The sequence below is a fragment of the Cryptomeria japonica genome, unplaced genomic scaffold (genome assembly GCF_030272615.1).
Source record: "Cryptomeria japonica unplaced genomic scaffold, Sugi_1.0 HiC_scaffold_73, whole genome shotgun sequence".
In the NCBI taxonomy this organism is placed as follows: Eukaryota; Viridiplantae; Streptophyta; class Pinopsida; order Cupressales; family Cupressaceae; genus Cryptomeria; species Cryptomeria japonica.
The window spans coordinates 37,501-52,500 of record NW_026728895.1 but is presented as its reverse complement, the minus strand read 5'-3'; the positions used below and the strand labels follow the sequence as shown (position 1 = coordinate 52,500).

Here is a 15,000-nt window from a genome sequence, read left to right as displayed (position 1 = left end):
CGGTTTGCCCCGGGTGCGCACCTCGCGTGCACCTTCGCCGGGGTGGGCACCTTGGTGTGCAGACCTTGGCTGGGTTGCGCGCCCTGGTGGGCACCATGGTGCGCACCAAGGAGCGCTCCGAAGTGTGCTCCAAGGTGCGGCCTGCACGAAGTCGGAGCCCGGTTTGCCCCGGGTGTGCACCTCGGGTGGGCACCTTGGTGCGCATGCCTTGCCTGGGCTGCGCACCAGGGCGGGCTCAAGATGGCACCCGCGTTCCTTTTTTTTCACTATCTTTCAAAACGGAAATTTTAAAATCTCATTTTTTTTTGCCTTTTTCTGGAAATTAGTGAAGGCAGCGCATCAAAGGTGCGCACCTCGCTGCCCACCACGGTGCGCAACGCCGGTGGGCACCCGGGAGTGCTTCGAAGTGTGCTCCAAGGTGCTGCGTGCACGTTGTCGGAGCCCGGTTTGCCCCGGGTGCGCACCTCGCGTGCACCTTCGTCGGGGTGGGCACCTTGGCTGGGTTTGCCCCGGCTGCGCTCCGAAGCGGGGTTATTGGAGCGCCGCCTCTTTTTTTGTCGGAGCGTTTGGTGGGGTTTCTCGCATTGGCTCTTCCGAGGCCCGGTTGCCACCCTGGCGCGCACGAAGTCGGAAGTAGGGTTAATTGCCCGGGTGCGCACCTTTGCCAGGGTGGGCACCTTACCTGGGCTGCGCACCAGGGCGGGCTCAAGATGGCACGCGCGTTCCGTTTTTTTCACTATCTTTCAAAACGGAAATTTTAAAATCTCCTTTTTTTTTTGCCTTTTCTGGAAATTAGTGAAGGCAGCGCATCAAAGGTGCGCACCTCGCTGCCCACCTTGGTGTGCTCTGAGGTGCGCACCCGGGAGCGCTACGAAGTGTGCTCCAAGGTGCGGCGTGCACGTTGTCGGAGCCCGGTTTGCCCCGGGTGCGCACCTCGCCTGCACCTTGGCCGGGGTGGGCACCTTGGCTGGGTTTGCCCAGGGTGCGCTCCGAAGCGGGGTTACTGGAGCGCCCCCTCTTTTTTTGTCAGAGCGTTTGGTGGGGTTTCTCGCATTGGCTCTTCCCAGGCCCGGTTGTTGGGTGCGCTCCCACCCTGGCGCGCGCGAAGTTGGAAGTTGGGTTAATTGCCCGGGCGCGCACCTTCGCCAGGGTGGGCACCTTGGTGCGCACACCTTGGCTGGGCTGCGCACCAGGGCGGGCTCAAGATGGCACCAGCATTCCCTTTTTCTCACTATCTTTCAAAACGGAAATTTTAAAATCTCGTTTTTTTTTTGCCTTTTATGGAAATTAGTGAAGGCATCGCATCAAAGGTGCGCACCTCGCTGCCCACCTTGGTGTGCTCCGAGGTGCCCACCACGGTGCGCAACGCCGGTGCGAACCCGGGAGCGCCCCGATGTGTGCTCCAAGGTGCGGCGTGCACGAAGTCGGACCCCGGTTTGCCCCGGGTGCGCACCTCGCGTGCACCTTGGTGCGCACACCTTGGCTGGGTTGCGCGGCCTGGTGGGCACCATGGTGCGCACCAAGGAGCGCTCCGAAGTGTGCTCCAAGGTGCGGCGTGCACGAAGTCGGAGCCCGGTTTGCCCCGGGTACGCACCTCGCGTGCACCTTCGCCGGGGTGGGCACCTCGGCTGGGTTGCGCGCCCTGGTGCGCACCAAGGAGCGCTCCGAAGTGTGCTCCAAGGTGCGGCGTGCACGAAGTCGGAGCCCGGTTTGCCCCGGGTGCGCACCTTCGCCGCGGTGCGCACCATGGCGTGCACGAAGTCGGAGCCCGGTTTGCCCCGGGTGCGCACCTCGCGTGCACCTTCGGCGGGGTTGCGCGCCCTGGTGGGCACCATGGTGCGCACCAAGGAGCGCTCCGAAGTGTGCTCCAAGGTGCGGCGTGCACGAAGTCGGAGCCCGGTTTGCCCCGGGTGCGCACCTCGCGTGCACCTTCGCCGCGGTGGGCACCATGGCGTGCACGAAGTCGGAGCCCGGTTTGCCCCGGGTGCGCACCTCGCGTGCACCTTCGCCGGGGTGGGCACCTCGGCTGGGTTGCGCGCCCTGGTGCGCACCAAGGAGCGCTCCGAAGTGTGCTCCAAGGTGCGGCGTGCACGAAGTCGGAGCCCGGTTTGCCCCGGGTGCGCACCTCGCGTGCACCTTCGCCAGGGTGGGCACCTCGGTGCGCACACCTTCTCAATGTTTTCTTGCCTTTTCTGGAAATTGGTGAAGGCAGCGCATCAAAGGTGCGCACCTCGGTGTGCTCCGAGGTGCGAACCCGAGAGCGCTCCGAGGTGCCCACGAAGTCGAAAGTCGGGTTAATTGCATTGTTTTCCCCGGGTGCGCTCCGAGGTGCGCAACATCGGCGCGCACCAAGGAGGGCTCCGAAGTGTGCTCCAAGGTGCGCACGATGGCGTGCACCTCTGGTGCGCACGATTCGGAGCTCGGTTTGACCGGGGTGCGCACACCTTGGCTGGGTTGCGCACCTTTTGTGCGCTCCAAGGTGCGCACGAAGTCGGAGCTCGGTTTGCCCCGGGTGCGCACCTTCGCCAGGGTGCGCACCTTGATGCGCACGCCTTGGCTGGGCTGCGCACCTTGGTGGGCGCCATGGTGCGCACCTTTCGTGCGCTCCAAGGTGCGCACGAAGTCGGAGCTCGGTTTGCCCCGGGTGCGCACCTTGGTGGGCGCCATGGTGCACTCCGAGGTGCCCAAGATTGGTGCGCACCAAGGAGCGCTTCGAAGTGCGCTCCAAGGTGCGCGCGAAGTCGAAAGTTGGGTTAATTGTCCGGTTTGCCTCGGGTGCGCACCTTGCGTGCACCTTCGCCAGGGTGGGCGCCTTGGTGCGCACACCTTGGCTGGGCTGCGCACACCTTGGCACCCGCGTTTCCTTCATTTTAAATTTTTTTTTTTTACAATCTCTCAAGTGGGAAATTCTATAATCTCAACTTTTTTTGCCTTTTCAGGAAACTTTTGAATGGAGCGCATCATTGGTGCGCTCCGAAGTGTGCTCCAAAGCTCTCTCCAGCTGCGTGCACCTGCCCCGGCCGCGCACCCGGCCCCGCCCAGCTTCGCTCACCTGTCCCGGGCGTCTGGTGCGGAACCTTAGAGTAAGAAACATCACCGTGCACCTTGGCCAACGTGCGCGACTCGACCGAGCGCGCACTGGCCGAGGTGCACACCGATTTCACCTGGGTGCGCGCGCAGCACCTCGGGCGCACCGGGGTGCGCGCACAACGCCCGGGTTGCACCGTGGCCTGTGTGCTCGGGGTGCCTCGGGTGCGCGCTCGGTGTCGCCCCCGCGCGCGCGGTAGTGCGGGCAGCGCACCCCGGCCCGGCCCGGCCCCGACGAGAACGCAAACGAGCAAAAGGTTTATTCAAATAGCATTGCGACGCCCGGCGAAAAACTAAAAAAGGGTGCAACACCGGGACTTCCCGGGAGGTCACCCATCCCAGTACTACTCCGGCCCAAGCGCGCTTAACTGCGGAGTTCTGATGGGATCCGGTGCACTAATGCTGGTATGATCGCACCCGTTATGAGCTTGTCGCAGTGTGTACTTAGCAAACCGCGACCCACGTGCGAATCCACCCCGGCCACCCACCCCCGTCGAGGTGCACACCCTCCCTCGCGAAGTGCGCCCCGTTCGCCAAGTGTGAGCCCTGCCCGGGTGCGCGCACCTTGCTAGGGCGTCGGGTGTGCACCCGGCCCGGCCTACGTGCGTGCACCTGGAGGGGGCGTCGTGTGCGTGCAGTGTCCCGTCTGCAACGCGGTGCCCACACACCACCTCGGGCGCAACGACCTGCGCTCACATGTGGGCCGAGTGCACCTTGGTGCATGTTCGGGGCGCCTCGGGTGCACGCTCGATCTTGCCCCGGTGCACCAAGGCGCTCGGTTTGCCCCGGGTGCGCACTTGGTGCAAGGTGGGCACCCAAAATAGGGATCAAGCACCAAAACACAAGTTTCGGGATGCAAAATGGGACCCAAGGACCACAAATGCGTTCCAAGACCCATGATGGGTCCACGAGAACAAAAATGTGTTCCGAGACTTAATAAACAAATATTGGGTTTTAGGAGAAGAAACATGCTCTGATGCCCAAAACGAGAATCGACCCCGAAAAGGCCACAGGCCAAAAGTGGGATGCGAGACAAAAAAAAATGGGACCCGAGGACCAAAATTGGGTTCCCAGGTCGAAGACAGGGCAACCGGACAAGAAACGACCTCTAAGGCTCGAAATGAGTCCCGACGACTAAAACTTGACAAGAAGCACCCATCAGGCACCCAACTCGACACCCATGGGATGCCGACCCACCCGGGCTTCCACCTAGCACACCTTGGCACCCACCCACCCTCGCACCCAACCTCGCACCCAACTTAGCACCTTTGAACCCACATTGGCACTCACCCTGACCCTGGCACCTTGGAACCCACATTGGCACTCACCTTGACCCTGGCACCCACCTTTGCACTCACCTTGGGACCCACCCTGGCTCCCACCTCGGCACCCACCCAGACACCCACCTTGGTTCCTTGGCACCCACCTTGGATCCTTGGCACCCACCCCGACACCCACCTTGGCACGCAACTTGGCTACTTGCCACCCACCTTGGCTCCTTGACGCCCACCCCGACAACCACCCCGTGACCTACCCTGGCTAGGGTTGGTGCACACCCACCCTGGTGCCCACCTTGGCACCCACCCTATGACCCACCTTGGCACGCACCTTAGTACCCACCCCGTTACCCACCCTAGGACCCACCCCGTGACCCACCTTGGCCAGGGTGGGTGCACCCACCCTGGTGCCCACCTTGGCACCCACCCATCCTAGCACCCAGCCTGTGACCGGGCTTGGAACCCAACCTTGCACCCGCACCCGTCTTGGCCAGTGTGGGTGCGCACCCATCCTGGCACCCACGTTGTGACACACCCTTTAACCCACGCACCCTAGCACCCACGTTGGCACCCACCTTGGAACCCAACCTAGCAACTTGGCACCCACCCCGTGACCCACCTTGGCATCCACCATAGCAGTCGCCGACTTGGCACCCACCTCGGCACCCACCTTGACACTTGTGGACCCACCTTGCCACTCACCCTAGCATCGACCCATCCTAGCACCCACCCTGGCACCTTTGCACCCTAGCACTCACCCATCCTAGCACCTAACCTGTGACCCACCTTGACACTCACCCTCGCACCCACCTTGGAACCCAACCTAGCACCCACCCACCCTGACACCAACCCTAGCACCTACCCACCCTTGCACCCACCCTGTGACCCATCTTGGCACCCACCCATCCTACCACTCAACCTATCACCCACCTTCTCACCCACCTTGGCATCCACCTTAGCACCCACCCACACTGGCACCTTGGCACCCACCTCGGGCAAGGTGGGTGCACACCCACCCTGGCACCCAATTTAGAACCCACCGAGCATGTTACCCACCTTGGCACCCACATTGCAGCCCACCCTAGTACCCACCCTATGACCCACATTGGCATCCACACCCTAGCACCCAGGCACCTCGACACCCGCCTTGACACCCACCCTAGCACTGAACCTGTGACCCACCTTGGAACTCACCCTAGAACCCACCCACCCTGTGAACCACCTTGGCATCCACCTTAGCACCCACCCACCTTGGCACCCACTCTAGCACTCACCCATCCTAACACCCAACTTGTTACCCACCTTGGCACCCGCCCTCGCGTCCACCTTGAAACCCACCCTAGCACCCACCCACGCAGGAGCCCACCTTGGCACCCAACCTAACACCCACGCATCCTGGCACCCAACTTGTGACCCACCTTGGAACCCACCCTAGTACCCACCTTTGAACCCACTATATCACCAACCCACCTTGGCACCCACCCTATGACCCTCTTTGGAATCCACCCTAGCACGCACCCACCCTGGCACCCACCATGGAGCGCACCCTAGCACCCACCCACCTCGGCACGCACCTCAACACCCACCTTGGTGTGCGCACTGCGCCAACCTCTCAAAGACCCTATGTGGTGCGCTCCAAAGTGTACACCTTTGGTGCGCTCCAAGGTGCGCACCTTTGGTGCACACCGAGGTGCACACCAAAGTGTGCACCGAGGTGAGCACCAAAGTGCACTCCAGGGTGCACACCAAGGCGTGCACCTTTGGTGCGGTCAATGCAAACGAATTCGGAAGTTGGGGTCGATGTCCTAATCGCTGCTGCAGACTACACGTATGAGAATCGGACAAATAGCTTTATATAGGGGAGGTGTTGCGTTTGATGGGTCGACTCCCCTGGTTGTGTGCACTGCACCAACTTCAAAGACCCTGTCTTGTTTAAGAAGTCAAAAGTTGGGGTGGATGTCCTAATCATTGCTGCAGTCTACGCATGTATGAGAATCAGACAAATAGCTTATATAGGGGAGGTGTTGCATTCGGTGGGTTGACTCCCCTGGTTGTGCGCACTGCGCCAACCTCAAAGACCCCGCATAGCAGAAGAAGTCGGAAGTCGGATTTTGGTGAGCACCAAGGCGTGCACCTTTGGTGCGGTCAACGCAGACGAATTCAGAAGTTGGGGTGGATGTCCTAATCGTTGTTGCAGGCTACACATGTATGAGAATCAGACAAATAGCTTATATAGGGGAGGTGTTGGGTTTGATGGGTCAACTCCCTTGGTTGTGCGCATTACGCCAACCTCAAAGACCTTGTTTTCGTTAAGAAGTCAAAAGTTGGGGTCAATGTCCTAATGGCTCCTGCAGGCTACACATGTATGAGAATCGGACAAATAGCTTATATAGGGGAGGTGTTGGGTTTGATGGGTCGACTCCCCTGGTTGTGCGCATTACGTCAACCTCAAAGACCTTGTTTTCGTTAAGAAGTCAAAAGTTGGGGTCGATGTCCTAATTGCTCCTGTAGACTACACATGTATGAGAATCAGACAAATAGCTTATATAGGGGAGGTGTTGGGTTTGATGGGTTGACTCCCCTAGTTGTTCGCATTACACCAACCTCAAAGACCTTGTTTTCGTTTAGAAGCCGAAAGTTGGGGTCGATGTCCTAATTGCTCCTGCAGGCTACGCATGTATGAGAATCAGACAAATAGCTTATATAGGGGAGGTGTTGGGTTTGATGGGTCGACTCCCCTGGTTGTGCGCATTGCGCCAACCTCAAAGACCCTGCATTGCGGATGAAGTCGAAAGTCAGAGTTTGGTGTGCTACAAGGTGTGGTCGAAGGTGCTCACCTAGGTGTGCACCTTTGGAGCACAGGAAAAGTGCCCTCCAAAAGTGCGCACCTTTGGAGTGCACAAAAGTGCCCTCCAAAAGTGCGCACCTTTGGAGCGCAGAAAAGTGCCCTCCAAAAAGTGCCCTCCAAAAGTGCGCACCTTTGGAGCGCAGAAAAGTGCCCTCCAAAAAGTGCCCTCCAAAAGTGCGCACCTTTGGAGCGCAGAAAAGTGCCCTCCAAAAAGTGCCCTCCAAAAGTGCGCACCTTTGGAGCGCAGAAAAGTGCCCTCCAAAAGTGCGCACCTTTGGAGCGCAGAAAAGTGCCCTCCAAAAAGTGCCCTCCAAAAGTGCGCACCTTTGGAGCGCAGAAAAGTGCCCTCCAAAAAGTGCCCTCCAAAAGTGCGCACCTTTGGAGCGCAGAAAAGTGCCCTCCAAAAAGTGCCCTCCAAAAGTGCGCACCTTTGGAGCGCAGAAAAGTGCCCTCCAAAAAGTGCCCTCCAAAAGTGCGCACCTTTGGAGCGCAGAAAAGTGCCCTCCAAAAAGTGCCCTCCAAAAGTGCGCACCTTTGGAGCGCAGAAAAGTGCCCTCCAAAAGTGCGCACCTTTGGAGCGCACAAAAGTGCCCTCCAAAAGTGCGCACTTTTGGTGCGCACCAAGGCGCTGGTTCGGTCGTTGCAGGCGAGTTCGGAAGTTGGGGTCGATGTCCTGAGCGGAGGTGCAAACTACACAGGTGTCGGAATCGGACAAATAGCTTATATAGGGGAGGTGTATGCTTCGATGGGTCGACTCCCCAGGTTGAGCGCACCGCGCCAACCTCAAAGACCCTACGGTATGGATGAAGTCGGAAGTTGGGTCCGATGACCAATTCGATTAGTAGGTATGCTCATGAGGTCGGAATTTGGGTCCGATGACCTGCCATGTGCAGGAAGGCGAATGTTGACACTGTGCGTTGCAAGGTGCACACCAAGGCGCTGGTGCGGTCTTTTTAGTCGAGTTCGGAAGTTGGGGTCGATGTCCTGATCGGAGGTGCAAGCTACACAGGTGTGGGAATCGGACAAATAGCTTATATAGGGGAGGTGTATGCTTCGTTGGGTCGACTCCCCGGGTTGAGCGCACCGCGCCAACCTCAAAGACCCTACGGTATGGATGAAGTCGGAAGTTGGGTCCGATGACCGATTCGATATGTAGGCATACTCGCGAGGTCGGAATTTGGGTCCGATGACCTGCCACGTGCAGGAAGGCGAATGTTGGCACTGTGCGTTGCAAGGTGCGCACCAAGGCGCTGGTTCGGTCGTTGGAGGCGAGTTCGGAAGTTGGGGTCGATGTCTTGATCGGAGGTGCAAACTACACAGGTGTGGGAATCGGACAAATAGCTTATATAGGGGAGGTGTATGCTTCGTTGGGTCGACTCCCCGGGTTGAGCGCACCGCGCCAACCTCAAAGACCCTACGGTATGGATGAAGTCGGAAGTTGGGTCCGATGACCGATTCGATATGTAGGCATACTCGCGAGGTCGGAATTTGGGTCCGATGACCTGCCATGTGCAGGAAGGCGAATGTTGGGACTGTGCGTCGCAAGGTGCGCACCAAGGCGCTGGTGCCGTCGTTGCAGTCGAGTTCGGAAGTTGGGGTCGATGTCCTGGTCAGAGGTGCAAACTACACAGGTGTGGGAATCGGACAAATAGCTTATATAGGGGAGGTGTATGCTTCGATGGGTCGACTCCCTGGGTTGAGCGCACCGCGCCAACCTCAAAGACCCTACAGTATGGATGAAGTCGGAAGTTGGGTCCGATGACCGATTCGATACGTAGGCATATTGGCGAGGTCTGAATTTGTGTCCGATGACCTGCCATGCGCAGGAAGGCGGAATTTGGGTCCGATGACCGAGTTGATGGCGTGCCATGCGCAGAAAGGCGGAATTTGGGTCCGATGACCGAGTTGATGTTGATGGCCCGCCATGCACAGGAAGGCGGAATTTGGGTCCGATGACCGATTTGAAGGCGTGCCATACGCAAAAAGGCGGAGTTTGGGTCCGATGACCGAGTTGATATTGATGGCCCGCCATGCGCAGGAAGGCGGAATTTGGGTCCGATGACCTGACATACGCATGGAGTCCGACTCGGGGGCCGATGTTCGATTCGATGACTTGCATTGTGGGTAAAGTCGGAAGTTGTGGTCTTTGACCCGATTCGATGACCAGACTTCGGCTGCTTGAGAATCGGACAAATAACTTATATAGGGGAGGTAGTGTTCTCGAGCATCCTCCCCCCGTGCCCGTTTATGTCGATTGATGCTGGTGCTCGACTGGTTGGAGCGCTCGGATGCAAAAATCTTGCACCAGGATTTATCGATTGTGATGGACACGGCAAGTCTCCTGATTGCTATGCAGGAGCTCATCGTGAATCTCTATGCGGCCTTGGTATGGACTCGACCTGCGGAATGGTTCGGCAATGGTAGTCGCTCCAACACGTCCTTGCAATGGCCACAGAGGTGATTCGACTAGAGCTCCAGTCTAGCTTTTGGGTTGCTTGGCGGACTGGTATAGCCGCGATCGAGTTCCGGCCATGAACGTTTTAGATAGCTCTTGGGCTTTCTGGGACGGAAGTCGGAAGTTTGGGCTGTTGTCCGATTTGATGACCATTCTTCGGATGTGTGAGAATCGGACAAATAACTTATATAGGGGACTGTGTTGTCTCACGCAGCCCCCTCCGTGCCCCTCTATCTCGACCGATGTTGGTGCTTGAAAGGGTTGGGATCGCTCGGATTTATAAACGTGCACCACCATTTGTCGAGTGTGAGGGACGCGGCAGGTCTCCTAAATGCTATGCGGGCGCTCTCTGAGAATCTCTATCCGGCCTCGACACAGACTAGTCTTGCTGAATGGTTTGGCACTGGTAGTCGATCCAACACGTCGTTGTTGTGGCCGCCTAGGCGATTCGATTCGAGCCCCCGTCTAGCTTTTGGGTTGCTTGGCGGATTTTGCCCTATCCGCAAGTGAGCTCGGTCCCTAAACGTTCGAGAAACCCGATTGCTATGCGCCGACTCTCTTTCTTGCGAGCCTCCATCTAGCTTTTGGGTCTCTACGGAACGGAAGTCGGAATCTGGGACCGTTGTTTGATTCGACGAGGCAGACTACGGTTGTGCGAGAATCGGACAAATAACTTATATAGGGGAGGTGTTGACTGGAGCATTCTCCCCCGTGCCCCTCTAACTCGACCAATGCTGGCGCTCGAACGGTGGTAGCGCTCGGATTTTCATTGAGCGCCAGCATTGGTCGATTTAGAGGGGCATGCGAGATTCCCGAATGCTATGCGAGGGCTCTAACGGAAATGTCTATTGGTTTCGGTATGGATGCAATTGCGAGTGGTTCGGCAAAGGTAGTCGTTCCGATGCGTCCATGTCGTGGCCAAATCGATAATTCGATTTGAGCCCTCGTATAGCATTTGGGTCTCTCGATGTGATTCCGCATTCCAGTCCCTTTGGGCACTGCTTGAGCCGCATCCCAGGGGGTTCCCTTCCCAATAATCTGCCTCGCAACCCGATTGCTATGCGGTGAGGCTCCTCGGCCGCCTCGGAACTATCTGTGTATCAGACGCATCGCGGGATAAGGGGTTGGCAACGGTAGTCGCCCCAAGCGCGTCCGATGCTTGGACCATTCCGAGGCGGCCCTGAAGCCTCTTCCGTCTAGCCGTTGGGTCCTTCTCGCCGCATCCCTCGCCTCGCACCCCGATTGCTATGCGGTGAGGCTCCTCGGCCGCCTCGGAACTATCTGTGTATCGGACGCGTCGCGGGATAAGGGGTTGTCACTGGTAGTCGCCCCAAGCGCGTCCGATGCTTGGACCATTCCGAGGCGGCCCTGAAGCCTCTTCCGTCTAGCCGTTGGGTCCTTCTCGCCGCATCCCTCGCCTCGCACCCCGATTGCTATGCGGTGAGGCTCCTCGGCCGCCTCGGAACTATCTGTGTATCGGACGCGTCGCGGGATAAGGGGTTGTCATTGGTAGTCGCCCCAAGCGCGTCCGATGCTTGGACCATTCCGAGGCGGCCCTGAAGCCTCTTCCGTCTAGCCGTTGGGTCCTTCTCGCCGCATCCCTCGCCTCGCACCCCGATTGCTATGCGGTGAGGCTCCTCGGCCGCCTCGGAACTATCTGTGTATCGGACGCGTCGCGGGATAAGGGGTTGTCACTGGTAGTCGCCCCAAGCGCGTCCGATGCTTGGACCATTCCGAGGCGGCCCTGAAGCCTCTTCCGTCTAGCCGTTGGGTCCTTCTCGCCGCATCCCTCGCCTCGCACCCCGATTGCTATGCGGTGAGGCTCCTCGGCCGCCTCGGAACTATCTGTGTATCGGACGCGTCGCGGGATAAGGGGTTGTCACTGGTAGTCGCCCCAAGCGCGTTCGATGCTTGGACCATTCCGAGGCGGCCCTGAAGCCTCTTCCGTCTAGCCGTTGGGTCCTTCTCGCCGCATCCCTCGCCTCGCACCCCGATTGCTATGCGGTGAGGCTCCTCGGCCGCCTTGGAACTATCTGTGTATCGGACGCGTCGCGGGATAAGGGGTTGTCACTGGTAGTCGCCCCAAGCGCGTCCGATGCTTAGACCATTCCGAGGCGGACCCGAAGCCTCTTCCGTCTAGCCGTTGGGTCCTTCTCGCCGCATCCTTCGCCTCGCACCCCGATTGCTATGCGGTGAGGCTCCTCGGCCGCCTCGGAACTATCTGTGTATCGGACGCGTCGCGGGATAAGGGGTTGTCACTGGTAGTCGCCCCAAGCGCGTCCGATGCTTGGACCATTCCGAGGCGGACCCGAAGCCTCTTCCGTCTAGCCGTTGGGTCCTTCTCGCCGCATCCCTCGCCTCGCACCCCGATTGCTATGCGGTGAGGCTCCTCGGCCGCCTTGGAACTATCTGTGTATCGGACGCGTCGCGGGATAAGGGGTTGTCACTGGTAGTCGCCCCAAGCGCGTCCGATGCTTGGACCATTCCGAGGCGGACCCGAAGCCTCTTCCGTCTAGCCGTTGGGTCCTTCTCGCCGCATCCCTCGCCTCGCACCCCGATTGCTATGCGGTGAGGCTCCTCGGCCGCCTTGGAACTATCTGTGTATCGGACGCGTCGCGGGATAAGGGGTTGTCACTGGTAGTCGCCCCAAGCGCGTCCGATGCTTGGACCATTCCGAGGCGGACCCGAAGCCTCTTCCGTCTAGCCGTTGGGTCCTTCTCGCCGCATCCCTCGCCTCGCACCCCGATTGCTATGCGGTGAGGCTCCTCGGCCGCCTTGGAACTATCTGTGTATCGGACGCGTCGCGGGATAAGGGGTTGTCACTGGTAGTCGCCCCAAGCGCGTCCGATGCTTGGACCATTCCGAGGCGACCCCGAAGCCTCTTCCGTGTAGCCGTTGGGTCCTTCTCGCCGCATCCCTCGCCTCGCACCCCGATTGCTATGCGGTGAGGCTCCTCGGCCGCCTTGGAACTATCTGTGTATCGGACGCGTCGCGGGATAAGGGGTTGTCACTGGTAGTCGCCCCAAGCGCGTCCGATGCTTGGACCATTCCGAGGCGGCCCCGAAGCCTCTTCCGTGTAGCCGTTGGGTCCTTCTCGCCGCATCCCTCGCCTCGCACCCCGATTGCTATGCGGTGAGGCTCCTCGGCCGCCTTGGAACTATCTGTGTATCGGACGCGTCGCGGGATAAGGGGTTGTCACTGGTAGTCGCCCCAAGCGCGTCCGATGCTTGGACCATTCCGAGGCGGACCTGAAGCCTCTTCCCTCTAGCCGTTGGGGCTTTCTCGCCGCATCCCTCGCCTCGCACCCTGATTGCTATGCTGTGAGGCTCCTCGGCCGCCTTGGAACTATCTGTGTATCGGACGCATCGCGGGATAAGGGGTTGGCAGTGGTAGTCGCCCCAAGCGCATCCGATGCTTGGACCATTCCGAGGCGGCCCTGCAGCCTCTTCCGTCTAGCCGTTGGGGCCATCTCGCCGCATCCCCCACCTCGCACCACGATTGCTATGCGGTGAGGCTCCTTGGCCGCCTCGGAACTATCTGTGTATCGGACGCATCGCGGGATAAGGGGTTGTCACTGGTAGTCGCCCCAAGCGCGTCCGATGCTTGGACTATTCCGAGGCGGCCCTGCAGCCTCTTCCGTCTAGCCGTTGGGGCCATCTCGCTGCATCCCCCACCTCCTCGGCCGCCTCGGAACTATCTGTGTATCGGACGCATCGCGGGATAAGGGGTTGGCAGTGGTAGTCGCCCCAAGCGCGTCCGATGCTTGGACTATTCCGAGGCAGCCCTGCAGCCTCTTCCGTCTAGCCTTTGGGGCCATCTCGCCGCATCCCTCGCCTCGCACCCCGATTGCTATGCGGTGAGGCTCCTCGGCCGCCTGGGAACTATCTTCGTATCGGACGCATCGCGGGATAAGGGGTTGTCACTGGTAGTCGCCCCAAGCGCGTCCGATGCTTGGACTATTCCGAGGCGGCCCTGTGGCCTCTTCCGTCTAGCCGTTGGGGCCATCTCGCCGCATCCCCCACCTCGCACCCCGATTGCTATGCGGTGAGGCTCTTCGGCCGCCTTGGAACTATCTTCGTATCGGACGCATTGCGGGATAAGGGGTTGTCACTGGTAGTGGCCCCAAGCGCGTCCGATGCTTGGACTATTCCGAGGCGGCCCTGCAGCCTCTTCCGTCTAGCCGTTGGGGCCATCTCGCCGCATCCCCCACCTCGCACCCCGATTGCTATGCGGTGAGGCTCCTCGGCCGCCTTGGAACTATCTTCGTATCGGACGCATCGCGGGATAAGGGGTTGTCACTGGTAGTCGCCCCAAGCGCGTCCGATGCTTGGACTATTCCGACGCGGCCCTGTGGCCTCTTCCGTCTAGCCGTTGGGGCCATCTCGCCGCATCCCCCACCTCGCACCCCGATTGCTATGCGGTGAGGCTCCTCGGCCGCCTTGGAACCATCTTCGTATCGGACGCATCGCGGGATAGGGGGCTGTCACTGGTAGTCGCCCCAAGCGTGTCCGATGCTTGGACCATTCCTAGGCGGCCCTGAAGCCTCTTCCGTCTAGCCGTTGGGGCCTTCCCGCCCCATCCCTCGCCTCGCACCCCCGATTGCTATGCGGTGAGGCTCCTCGGCCGCCTTGGAACCATCTGTGTATCGGACGCATCGCGGGATAAGGGGTTGGCACTGGCAGTCGCCCCAAGCGCGTCCGATGCTTGGACCATTCCGAGGTGGCCCTGAAGCCTCTTCCGTCTAGCCGTTGGGGCCTTCCCGCCCCATCCCTCGCCTCGCACCCCGATTGATATGCGGTGAGGCTCCTCGGCCGCCTTGGAACTATCTGTGTATCGGACGCATCGCGGGATAAGGGGTTGGCACTGGTAGTCGTCCCAATCGCATCCGATGCTTGGACCATTCCGAGGCGGCCCTGCAGCCTCTTCCGTTTAGCCGTCGGGGCCTTCCCGCCGCATCCCTCGCCTCGCATCCCGATTCCTATGCGGTGAGTCTTCTCGGCCGCCGCGGAACTATACCTGTTATTGCTACTGCATCCTTCGGCTGGTAACCTCCTCTGCCGCCTTGGAACGTTCTCTTTGTCGGACGCGTCGCGGGATAAGGGGTTGGCACTGGTAGTCGCCCCAAGCGCGCCCGATGCATAGACCGCTCCGAGTCGACCTTGCTTTCAGCCTCTCACATGCATAGACCTCTCTGAGTCGACCCTGCAGCCTCTCACGTTTAGCCTTTGGAATCTCGCCTCACAACATGATTGCTATCCTTGATGCATCCCTTGCCTCGAGCCCTGATTGCTTTCTTGGCTGCATCCCTCCTCTCCTCACAGCCCGGTTGTCAT

At 59.8% G+C, this 15,000-nt stretch overlaps 1 non-coding gene across 1 annotated transcript; it reads right to left on the bottom strand.

The window, feature by feature from the left end:
* Nucleotides 1–3,387: 3,387 nt before the first annotated feature.
* Nucleotides 3,388–3,506, bottom strand: LOC131863928 (5S ribosomal RNA). The gene has a single exon (XR_009362820.1). It is a non-coding gene; the product is annotated as a 5S ribosomal RNA (ribosomal RNA).
* Between the last annotated feature and the right edge of the window lie 11,494 nt (nt 3,507–15,000).